Raw genomic sequence first — 13,054 nt, forward strand, 5'->3', positions numbered from 1 at the left:
GTCGATTTTGAGGGACCGAAAAGGCGACCAGAGGGGGTTGAATGGGAGCCGATAAAAAATTATCGTAATCGGAAGCTCGGCTTAAGATCCCCAATACACACCCGACCCTAGAATCCTAGGTGAAGTATGGAGTAGCTATGGATGAGCTACACCAACACAAAACACCACTAGGAGCAAGCGAGAACAAGTGCGGAAGCTAACACGAAGAAACAGCACAAGAAACAGCACGGTATATGAGCACCGGTTAAACCGACGTGTGAAGAAGGTCTTCACCGGTTTAACCGATGTCACAGAGCCGGCAGCAGGGAAAAGCTATCACCGGTTGATCCGATGCAGTGATTTGAACAGCGTCGGTTCAACCGGCGATACTGCACCAGATGATCCGACAAAATCCAACCCCAGCGTCGGTGCAGTTGTCCAGTGGGACTCCAAAACGACTTTGTGAGCGTCGGTTAAACTGACGATGTCAAAACCAAAGCGTCAGTGCAATTGTCCAGAGAGACTGCAAAACGAATAACACTGAGCACCGGTTGAACCGACATCGGTAAATTTCTATACGCTGGTGCAACGAGCAAAACAGCACGCAGAGAGAGCGTATCAAATCTTCACCGGTTGAACCGATGCTTGTGGAACTAAAGCACCAGTGCAACCAAGCAGCAAGTCCAAAAACCCTAAAGTGCGAAGAACCAACTCACCGGTTGAACCGATGCAACAAATCACAAGCGTCGGTCTAACCGGTGACAGAAAAAACTCTGGTTGTGCCCAGAAACGCTTTTCATCACTTGCTTGAGTTCTTCTCTTTCGTGCTTCTTTGTTCTTCTTTGGTTTCACTTCTCTTGGTTCGTTTGTGGTGTGTTGATAATGCACTCATCAAGGGGGAGATTGAGGAACGAGAGTATTCTATCCTTCTTGTGATGAGTGAATTGTCAACTGTGCGGTGTGATCGTGCACTTGATCTTTGGATTGCAAGTACACGGGCGTCGAGTGTCGACGGAGAGTTGCCGTGGAGGTGCTGTGGCCGATGGACCGTGCGGTGGACGGCGGTGAAGGGTAGCCGGGACCGGAACTCGGACCGGGCGGCAGCTATGGTGTCCACTCCTGGATCGAGGGCGCAAGCGGCGACGGAAGGCGGGTTTCTTGGTTTGCGCCACAAAACCAAGGATGCGGACGGCGGTTGAAGACGCCAAGTCGTGGAGGTGACGGGCGTCGGTCTCGGGACTGACGGAGGCGACGGGCGTCGACGGCGTCTAGGGCCTCGCTGCGGGCGAGGAGGTGACGGGCTTTGGGCGGCGTCTAGGGCCGTCAGAAGGCCGAGGTGGGAACGACGTCTATGGCCACGGCGTGGAGGCTGAAATCTTCCCGCGCGTGAGGTTTTGGCAGTTTTCTCAAAACCGGCCACTTACCCGGGTTTCGCGGACCCTCCAAAACCGCAGACCGGATCTTCGTCGACGTGGCGGCATCGCAATAAAGACTTCGAGTCGAAGAAAGAAGCTCCGCCGTCGATCAAAGCTGTACAGCTGGGTGCTGCTGACCCGACCAGTCTGACCGGTCCCCAAGACCGGTCTGACCGGTCTGGCCGCAGCAGCCGGGTATAAAAACCCCCACCAGCCCGTGGCTGGTTGAGTCTCTTGAGTGTTTTGTTTTCTTTGGGTTTTTCCTTCTCCCAGCCGCCAAGGACTCCAACGCAAAGAGAGTTTAGATTATAACTATTCTCTTCAATCTAGTGGGTGGATGATGGGTGGATGGCTCTAGCCTTTGTATAGGTGAATTCCTCTGAGATTAATGGATGAAATTTGTCTGAGATTCACTTGTGTGTGCTGAGCATCTCGTCCTCCCCTTCTCTCTTGCGTTTTGGGTTTAATTCTCCTCTTTTGGTGTGTTTCTTGTTTGGAGGACACCAACCCTTGAATTCGTGGTTTGATGGACTCTTTGTGACGATTCTAATCCTTCTAGCCGAGTGCTAAACCTACTGGAATCGTGAGTTCTCACGAATTGGCGATTTTGTATTCTTGAGAAAACCCCAATCCTCTTTGATCTTTCCTCGATTTCTCTCGATCCGTGAATCTTTTGGGTGAGATCTTTTGGGGATATGTTCACGGGGTAGTTACGAAGCTTTCTTCCAAGTTTCATCGAATTTGGACTTCGTTTACTCAAGATTTGACATTTGGAGCCTTGTTGGCGGGCTGTCTGGGTGAGACCGGTCTGACCGGTCTGAGTAACCGGTCTGACCGGTCTGGAATTTGAATCTCCAGCCGGACCGGTCTGACCGGTCTGTGCAACCGGTCACTGCAGGCCAGTTCTGCTTTTCGACTCGCTTTGCTTCCGCGATGCGACCTGTGTCTTCTGCTTCGAGATAGCTTGTTCATAGCTATTCTTGCTGACCTAGGTTTGAGGGTTTGCGGTGATTTTGGGACATAGGCCGACGTTTCAGATTTCAGAAGAAATTTTGATCGGCTCCCATTCACCTCCCTCTGGTCGCCAGTTTCGGTCCTCATGTGAAATATCCCTGTCGCCTCAGCGTGCCAAGTCATTGTGCATGCAGCACGGTGACAGCGCCACCCCATCGGCCGGCAACTTAACTGATCAGTTAGGCTAGCAGGCAGCGTGGCTGGCCAGTCGCTGCAGTTCGTCCCGTAGCAGCAGTTAGTGGGTGATTGGCGAATAAATCTGTAAGAAAAGCCTGGCTCCTCCGTGCTCGAACAACAAACGGCCAGCCTACCATTCGCCTTGGTCCTCGTCTTCCCGGCAACGACTCGTTAATGAAGCAGCAGGCAGCGGCGCAGCTAGGGACAAGGTCATCCTCGGTCTTCTGCGTTGCCCGCGTCAGAGATAAGAACACAAATATGTCGCCTCAGCGTGCCAAGTCATTGTGCAAACAGCACGGTGACAGCGCCACCCCATCGGCCGGCAACTTGACTGATCAGGTAGGCTAGCAGGCAGCGTGGCCGGCCAGTCGTTGCAGTTCGTCCCGTAGCAGTTGTTGGCACGCAAAGCTACTAGCAAAGAACCGAAAAGTGAAACAATTTATTTGACGGGATCAGCCTGTGATCAGAGCATTGCTAAAGACAACTCAAGAGTCACCTTCTTAGTTTGTGGATGATATTACCGAAAAGAAGGCCCAGAAAACAAGGGGAAGGTCAGAATCAATCTGCCTTGCAAATGCATGCATTAGGCCGCCGAAAGAATATAAATACACTACGGGAATCGCCTGGTTTGAGTATGCCAATGGCACACGGCAAAGGCCGAAATACACACGGTAAAGCTGGTAAAGTGCACAACATGGCATATAGCATCGGCAAATAGGCTCTTTGCCGTATGTCGTTTCTCTGGCATACGACAAATATTTTGCCGCGCCCAACCACGCGCCCGCTCCGTTGAAGTCGCAAATCACGTCATTTTTTGCGCGCTACGCACCTGCGGGATCCGAACTCACGATCTTCTTCTCGCGTGTTACCTCCTCTACCACTGCACCACACACTCACTTGTTACTCCATTTTCTTTCCCTATATATTATACTAAACCGAGTGTAAATTGCTTGTTTGAGATTGTAACGAATTCAAATAAAAAAGTTGTCAACTGCCCGTTTGCCGGGAACTTGACTGAATGACTGATTAATGAAGCAGCACGTTGTTGGAACGCAAAGCTACTAGCAAGGAACCGAAAAGTGAAACATTTTATTTGACGGGATCAGCTGTGATCAGAGCATTACAAAAAGAAGGCCCAGAAAACTAAGGGGAGGTCAGGATCAATCTGCCTTTACAAATGCATTCATCAGGCCGCCGAAAAGAACAGAAATAGCGACCACAGGATACATAAATCTTCAAGAAAAGCCTGGCTCCTCCGTGCTCGAACAACGAACGGCCAGCCTACCATTCGCCTTGGTCCTCGCGTCTTCGGTCAGCAATGTTGGCGCACTACTCTGCCATTCGCAGCCACTTGCAGATTAGAGTAAGCCGCCATCGTGTAGCGGAGACATGTCAGGGCAGCTCAACCATTCATCCACGGCACAAGGTTAGAGTAAATTTTCTTTTAGAAAAAAATTGAGTACAACCACAGCATCTATGCATGGATGCATACGCGCATCTTCCTTTTACACATCGAGCATACGCAAACACGACATTCTATACCATTGTTCTTTGGAACAACCAAACAAAAACAATACATCCGCATCGCCAACAAAAACAACCAAACAAAATTGTACACATGACAATAAAGTATTATCTATATAAGTAATGTCCATCCTGGAACCATGCACCCCAATAGGCACTTGTGCAATTGCTAGCCGCGCGACAAATAACTAGGATGATGGACCCATGGAACCAGTCTTCGTTTAATTTATTATTAATACACCTCGGCTACCACACCCTCCCACTACCATCTGAACCACCATCTTCTTCGCCGAGTCATCCTTCGTTCTCCAACTCCACCAGCAAAACCAAGCCACCAGACTCATGGCCGGCTTCAGTAGTTCTTGGCCATGACGACCTCACGTTGGAGCAAAAAGCCCTCCCGGTGATCCTCTCTTCACCACCATCACCTCCGTCGAGCAGTGGCTGTGACTGCAGACGACGACCGTGTCAAGGCCAGATCAGTCCACCTCCAACTCGCCGGCCTCAGGTCAGTTTGTGCAATTTGTCATCCTTGGTTCTGCCTCTTGGTATGTGCCGTTTGAGTCAGGCCAGGATGAATCAGAGGCCTCCGATTTTGACTCAATTTATTTGTTGCATCATGCAGTACATCATTAGTATCATCGGTATAAACAAGCAAAGAAAAACCAAAACTTCATCATGGGACTTTGGCATCTGTCTTTCTCCTGACGGGAGATCACGCTGTTGTAACTAAAAAAAGGATTTAAATTCAGCTGACGGGATATCACTACCAAAGAGCACAAGAGGGGATTACCAAAGAGCTAATCAAGGTACGGCAGTAAATCTCTCTCGGACATTCCATTAAACAATATACGATGCAATTACTTGTATTACCACAAACAAGTATACTATGGCATTACTTGTTGGATATGTGTCGAATATGTGTACAGTTCGGTTACGATTGGAGTTGAGTTGTAAATATGGTAGGACTAGGGATAGAGTTTGTGTCGTACTTTGTATCCCTAGGGCCCATAAATATGAGGGCGCTACTGTGTAACTGTGAGACGACTTGGCGGCTGGTGTGGGCGGCGGCGTTGCTGCGGTGGTGCCCGGATGCCGGGGTAGCTGCTGATTATGGGGAGGAGCGCCCGTAGTCATGCCCCGAGGATGTAGGCACATCGCCGAACCTCATTAAAAAACATCGTGCCTCGGTGTCGTTGTCATTCGTGTGATCTTGTGATTTGGTTTTATGTTCTTAGGGTTATCGCTTCCGCGCAATTATTCTAACATTACTTGTGTTACCACAAAGTAGCACCGAGCATGCAAATCCTAGGTTCTTCAGATTCGACTATTCATCTTCTCCTCTGAGTCAATTTTGGCTCTGTTTCAAGTTAGCTCTGCCGCCATCCCGTGTGTGTACATTACATTCCAACTAGCCTATTAACCCGTGCTCACGCATGGGCTAATTATAATTAATATAAAAATAAAATTTATAGATAATAATTATAATTATCTATCTCATGCCCTATTTCACTATTAAATATTCTAACACATACTCTGAAATACATATTCAATATTATCTAATTACAACTGATTCATTTTGTATCACATCTACTTGTGCATTTGATATATATTTAATTGAACTATTTATTTCTGAATTGGTATTGTTATCTCTTCCATTGTACATGAATATATGATGACCCACGCGATAATATTTTTATATAAGTAGTAATATAAATAATATATTATTAATAATAAATAGCAATTTATAATTTTATATTGGCACACTCTAATATTGTGTTATAATTATATAATTTAGATCCAAATTTAGAGGTTACTTTAACTTGTAATAATGGTATAATTGGATAATTTGAATGCAAATTTTTGAGGTTATTTGCATTATTTTTATAATGGTACAGGAGAGCAATTTACATGAAGTTTAGGGGGTCAGTTTAATTGTTTTTTATAATGGCAGAGGTGGGTAATTTAGAGACATGTTTAGAGGGTCTTCTTAAACCAATTTTCATAATGGCATATTGGTGCACTTTAATATTTTGTTATAATTATATAGTTTAGATTCGGATTTAAAGATTAATTTAACTTTTAATAATGATATAATCGGATAATTTATATACAAATTTTGGGGGTTACTTGCATTATTTTAATAATGGCATCGGTGGGTGATTTACATGAAGATTAGGGTGTTAACTTAGATTTTTTATAATGGCAAAGGTGGGTAATTTAGATACATGTTTAGAGGGTTATTTTAGTCTATTGTCATGATGGTAGAGCTAGGTAATCTATTAGAAAAGATAACAAATCCAATAACTATTATTATTAGAGTTGTCAGTTTGATGGCAGAATGTTTCTGATTTTTATGAGAATTCTAGGATTTTGCTATTTTTTAGAGTGTCCATCTAGGATTCTAGGTGGCTTCACATGGAGACTCAAAAGAAGCCTCCAATTTAGTAATAGTAAAATAAGATGCAGACCCTAGCTAGCTAGATTGTTCTATTTAGGAATTGTTGATATCAAGCTATTTCTCTATGTCAAATTGGTAACTTGTTGTCAAATTTTAGTACGTACAGGATAAGAATTAAACCTTTCAAAGTAGTTCTGACATTGTTTTGAAATCAATTCCAAATAAGATATGATATTTGTTCTATTTTTTGTACAATATACAGAAACCAAACTTGGCTATTCATGGCGGGGGTCTTGGATGCTCTGGCATCCTACGTCCAAAACATGCTTACGGAGATGGCAAGAGATGAGGTGCATATGCTGCTGGGGGTCACCGGAGAAATCGAAAAAATGGACATCAAGCTCAAGGACCTCAAGAACTTCCTCGTGGATGCTGATAGGAGGAGCATCACCGACCAGAGTGTCCAAGCATGGGTACTAGAGCTTAGAGAGGTCATGTATGATGCCACAAACATCCTCGACATCTGTCAGCTCAAGGCCATGGAGCGGGGTCCAAGCCATGATGATGGGTGCTTCAACCCACTGTTGTTCTGCTTGCGGAATCCCATTCACGCCCACAAGATTGGCAACCACATCAAAAATCTTAATCAGAGGTTAGAAGATATCAAGAAACGTAGCTTGGACTTCAACTTCATCAACCTAAATTCATATGAGGACCGCAGCAGGAGGGTGGCATCGTCTCATCCTGGTAGCCGTCAGACATCTGGTGAGCTTGATGAGTCTAGTTTGGTCGGTGAGAATATTGAGGAGGACACAAGAAATTTGGTGGAGATGCTAACAACAAATGCGCTATCAAATCGTGAGAACAACAAAATTCTGGTTTACGCTATCGTAGGAGTTGGTGGGATCGGTAAAACAACCTTAGCCAAGAAGATCTTCAATCACGACATCATCAAACAAGAATTTACAAAGAAAATATGGTTGAGTGTGAACCGGGATTTCAGTGAGACTGAGCTGCTGAGAAGGGCTATCATTGAAGCTGGGGGTGACCACCAACCTACTGGAAATACGAGAGGCGCTCTTGAGCGAGCTCTTAAGGAAGCCTTGAAGGGGCAAAAGATTTTATTGGTGATGGATGATGTTTGGGAGCATCAAGCATGGGAGGATGTGCTCCAAACTCCCTTGGTCAGTGCTGCACTAGCTCATGGCAGCCGTGTCCTCATCACCACAAGACATGACATGGTCGCAAGAGGGATGCTGGCAACAAAGCCCTACCACTATGTCAATAAACTTAATCCTGAAGATGCATGGTTGTTGCTCAAGAAGAAGGTTCATAACTCATAAATGAAAAAAATCATTATCTTTTAGTTCACTCATCATACAGCTGCATCACACTAATGTACGATGATTCTTAGCTGCACTGATATTAACAGCAGGAGCTAGATCCCTTGTGACCGCATTACTTTTTGTCTGTTGCACATATCGATTTCTACATCAGTAATGTCAAAGATTTAGGTGGTTATCATAGATTAATTTCGTAATGCCAAAGGTGGATAATTATTATTTTTAGTGTTATATCCTAGGGTGAAGTTATATCTGATTTACTTTTAGGGAATTAAAACATAGACTAGTATTTTTCTCCACTGCATCCATCTCCACCATAACAACAATTTCTTGTTCCTTATCTCTATCTATTCTACTGTACAAATTAATTAGGGGATTACTTCAGGCTGATAAAGATATGTTATGATGCTATTGTTAATGATGATTAGATCCTGCCGAATGAATGTATGGATGAATATTTATTTTTAGAATGGTTGGGAGTTACTTATGAGGGTTCACTTGAAGCATCTATCAGGCTCCTTTGAAACCTCTATGTGAAGCCACCTAGGATCTAGGTGAACACTTTGAAAAATAAGGAAATTTTAGAAATCTCACAAAAATCAGAAACATCCGGCCATCAATCGGACAACTCTAATTATAATGGTGATGGGATCTGTGATCTTTTCTAATAAATTACGCACCTCTACCATTACAAAAATTGACTAAAGTAACCCTGTAATCTTCATGTAAATTAACTACCTATGCCATTATAAAATAATGCAAATAACCCCCTAAATTTGCATATAAATTTTCCAACTATGTCATTATTAAGAGTTAAAGTAACCTTAAATCTGAATCTAAATTGTATAATTATAACAAAGTATTAAAGTGCACCAATAGAAAATTCTAAAATACTATTTCTATTATTATTATAATAATTTTTATGTAATTATGTGTCAGTATGTATTCATGTATCAACTAAAAAAAGGATAAATTATATATATATATATATCAAATACATATAGAGGTGTAATGCAAAATGAAATATATTCCAACTAGATAATGATAAATATTTTTTTAGGATATGTGTTAGAATATTTAATAGACGAAAGAGGGTGTGGAAATATATAATTATAATTATTAGCTATAAATTTTATTTTTATATAATTGATATATATGCTAGTCTAGAACAAATCAGTGCTACTTGCTACTCTATGAAAAGAAGTGCTTGGGCTTATGTCTCTTAATCACCTGGTCTACAAAAGTACTATTAAGTATTTTAAAATAGGGGTAGTACCCATCAGTCACGTCTTAGCTAATTTGAGACTTCCTCCGCCGCTAAAATATGATGTTTAGGTCAAATAAATTAGTTTTATTTTTAGATAATTAGTTTGTCCGAAATACATTTAAGGATGGAGGTATTATATTATTGTTCACTAATCTTGTAATTATACTTCAATTCGATTGATGCTAGTCAATAATAGTTCTACTTTTGAACTCATATATTATATTTTCATCAAAGACTTGATATACTGGGAATCATGAGTGACGATACAGTTTTGTGGATAGGCTTTTTCGTAATAGCGAAATATAGTTTGCAAACATATAGCGGAATTTTTAGTAATACGTTTCCTAGCCCGTAGTACATCTAACAATGCCACATAGTAATAGCTATGTGGTGCCATATGATCAAGACACATTATTCATTGGATAGTCGTGAGCTGGCAGTTTAAAATGCAAACTGCCACTAAGTTATCTACCATGTTAAATATGTACTTTTGACATAATTAACTGACTTCTACAAGTGTATGGTAAAAACTATGTTCTTTTTCTCTTGGAATGAATGTCCTTACCATTTTTTTACTTGTTAACATCTATCTGTACACACAGTCATAAACTCAGGCTCCATTTGTATTTACTTTGTGATGAAGGAAAATATCATGACGCTCTGCCATAAGTGATACTTTACAAACTACTAATTGGCCTGGCTACTGTGCAGGTAGTTGGAAACGGAAATGATGAAGACCAGATTGAACTGCTCAAGGATATCGGAATGGAAATTATAACAAAATGTGATTATTTACCACTTGCTGTGAAAGTAATGGGTGGTCTCTTGCGTCAAAAAACAGCAAGAAGACGGGAGTGGGACAATGTCCTAAATGACTCGATATGGTCAGTATCCCAAATGCCTGAAGAGCTCAACTATGCAATATATCTTAGCTATGAAGATTTAAGTTCTAGTTTGAAGCCTTGCTTTCTTCACTACTCACTCCTTCCCAAGAGCAGAGTGTTCTTCGCTTATGAGATCATTGGCATGTGGATTAGTGAAGGATTTGTTCATGGAACCACACGTGACTTGGAGGAAATAGGAAAAGAGTACTACGATGAGTTGATACAGAGGAACCTTATTGAGCCCAATATAAGATTTGTTGAAAAACAACTTTGCAGTATGCATGATGTTGTCCGCTCATTTGCTCAATACTTGGCTAGAAATGAAGCACTAGTAGCACAGAACAGCAAGCTACTGATATTGCTGACAAAATCAATTCACAAAAGTTTCTTCGCTTATCGCTGGAAACAAGAGGATCAGAATCAGATGAGTTAGAGTGGTATTCATTACAAGGACAGACATCACTAAGAACACTATTATCAGTTGGGCCTATAAAAATCAAGCCTGGTGATTCATTCCTTGTTTTTTCGAATTTACGGACATTATATGTAGAAGATGCAAATTTTGATGCATTAGTTGAATATTTGAATCAACTCAAACACTTGAGGTATTTATCCATAAAAGCAACCAATACATCTAGGCTACCAGCAAGCATTGGTAAGATGAAATTCCTGCAGTATATTAGCCTTCTTAGTTGTAAGAGTTTGGTGAATCTTCCTAGTTCCATTGTAAAGTTGCAACACCTGAGGGTTCTTAGCCTTCGTGACACAGGAATAAGCAGCATACCAAAGGATTTTCATGGTCTAACAAATCTAAGGATTTTATATGGGTTTCCAGCGCACATGGATGGTGATTGGTGTAGCATTGAAGAACTGGGACCTCTCTGCCAGCTGACCGACCTTGGTATAAGTGGCCTAGAGAACGTGTCTTCATCCTCATTTGCAAAAAAGGCCAGGATTGGTGACAAGGTGCGATTGAGCCATCTGTTTTTAGAATGCACAAGTAGAATTGAACATGATGGCCAATTGGTAAAAGATGAAGAAGGCATTCCTGAGGAGCAGCAGCAACAAATTGAGGAGGTATTTAATGAGCTCCAACCTCCGTCTGGCTTAGAGGACCTCAATATCAGTGGGTACTTTGGTCAGCGGCTCCCAAGGTGGATGATGTCAACAACAGTTATGCCTCTTGGGAGCTTGAGGATTCTGATGATGGATGACCTAGCCTGCTGCACGGAACTTCCGAATGGCTTGTGTCAGCTCCCCTGCTTGGAACTCCTACAGATTGTCCGTGCTCCAGCGATCAAGCGTGTTGGGCCTGAATTCCTACAACCAAATCATCACTGCCACAACCATTCCCAGGTAGGGGTTTCATTTCCCAGATTGAGTAAGCTGAATTTTGATGGACTGGTCGAGTGGGAGGAATGGGAGTGGGAGCTGCAAGTGAAAGCCATGCCCATCTTGGAGAAGCTAAAACTCGAGAAGTGCAAGTTGAGGCGCGTGCCTGCTGGCCTTGCCTTCCACGCACGGGCTTTGAAGATACTAGCCATATATGATGTCAAGCACCTAAGTTCTTTAGAGAACTTTACTTCGGTTGTTCACCTCATCGTGTTTAGAAACGCTGACCTGGAGAGGATTAGTAATCTACCAAAACTGCAGAAGCTCGTCATCGTTATGTGCCCAAAGATGAAGGTATTGGAAGGCGTGCCTGCACTACAAAAACTCAGTCTGGGGGATTATGACATCGAAACAGTCCCAAGATACCTGCAAGATGTAACGCCAAGGCAATTGCTGCTAGACTGCAGCTTACCTCTACTTACGTCCATAGCTGCAGGGAAAACTAGCCGTGAGTGGGACAAGTTCAAACATATCCAGCAAGTCAAGGCATATGCAGGCGATGAAGGTGTTCAGAGAAAATGGTACGTGCTATACACAGGACATCCTTTCCGCTTCGAGACCAATATCAGCCGCTCCGCCATTCTCCAAGGTAAGTTAAAACTGCAGCTGCTTCATCTAATATATTTTATTTGCAGATACTTTGTTATGCTTGCTCTAATTTCTTGATTTCCTCTTGTGGATTAAATATATCATCCACAGCGCGCCACAAGCGCAAGCGGCTTGCTTACAGGACCACATGCACCATTGAAGATGAGTGGCCGGTAGGACGACGTGCGTCTACCGACAAACGTCAGCCCCTGTGCCTACGCTTCAGGTAAATTTGCCTCACGTGTTGTTCTGTTAATTTCAGTTGACTGCCCTGCTGTTTCATCAAGTGATTCCCGTGGATTAAGTGTGCCTATTCATCCAGTGTAACATATTTTGACATGCATGCTATATATGTGCAGGTGCAATGCTTATCGCTATTTAATTCGCTGGTTGCGTCGAGAGTGCCCGCACTGCAATGAGGCAGACCGCATCGCCCCCTCATCAGACCAATGGACCGAAGCAGCTGTGTATCCAGCGTGCGGACGTATTAGGAGGCATAGCAGACAGCAGCTATAAAATGAATCATGCGAGGAGTCCAGACTTGCACCTGGACTTGCACCTTCTGCCAGCTGCCCCTACAGAACAACACATGCTCAGTTTTCAGTTAATCTTTGTGTTTACTCTGCTTTCCTTCTATCTCTCCAGTTGATTACTGCTCTTACGCCCGCGCAGACTAGCAACAAAATTTGTATGGAACATAAGGCTTATGTCATTTCCATGATTATTCTAATGCGCTTTCCATGACAGAAATTGCAGCTCTTTCGAATCTTTTGTCTATGCACTAAAAATGAATGGTTCGGCTTTTCATGGAGTTTTGTATTCTTCTTCTTGCATGCGCGACGGGAGAGCACATGCTGCATCCTGCGATCTGAACCCGATGCATTCGTTCACATGTGATGGTTATTAGAGCCACTCGAGGCAGCCCCGTGAGGCTTAAAACTTGCATTATTGAATATATGCTGGTTTTGAACTGTATTCAATAGTACTAGAGGCCTGCTGTTATTTTCCCCTGCCGCCTCCTACTGCATGCCATCCCATCCTGCGATGCGCCGCTGCTGCATCTGCCTGCC

General features: G+C 43.2%; 1 pseudogene; it reads left to right on the top strand.

The window, feature by feature from the left end:
• The first annotated feature begins 4,335 nt into the window (after positions 1 to 4,335).
• On the top strand, positions 4,336 to 12,743 carry LOC120686091 (annotated as a pseudogene).
• Positions 12,744 to 13,054: the final 311 nt, after the last annotated feature.

This window comes from Panicum virgatum, chromosome 8N, assembly GCF_016808335.1.
Source record: "Panicum virgatum strain AP13 chromosome 8N, P.virgatum_v5, whole genome shotgun sequence".
In the NCBI taxonomy this organism is placed as follows: Eukaryota; Viridiplantae; Streptophyta; class Magnoliopsida; order Poales; family Poaceae; genus Panicum; species Panicum virgatum.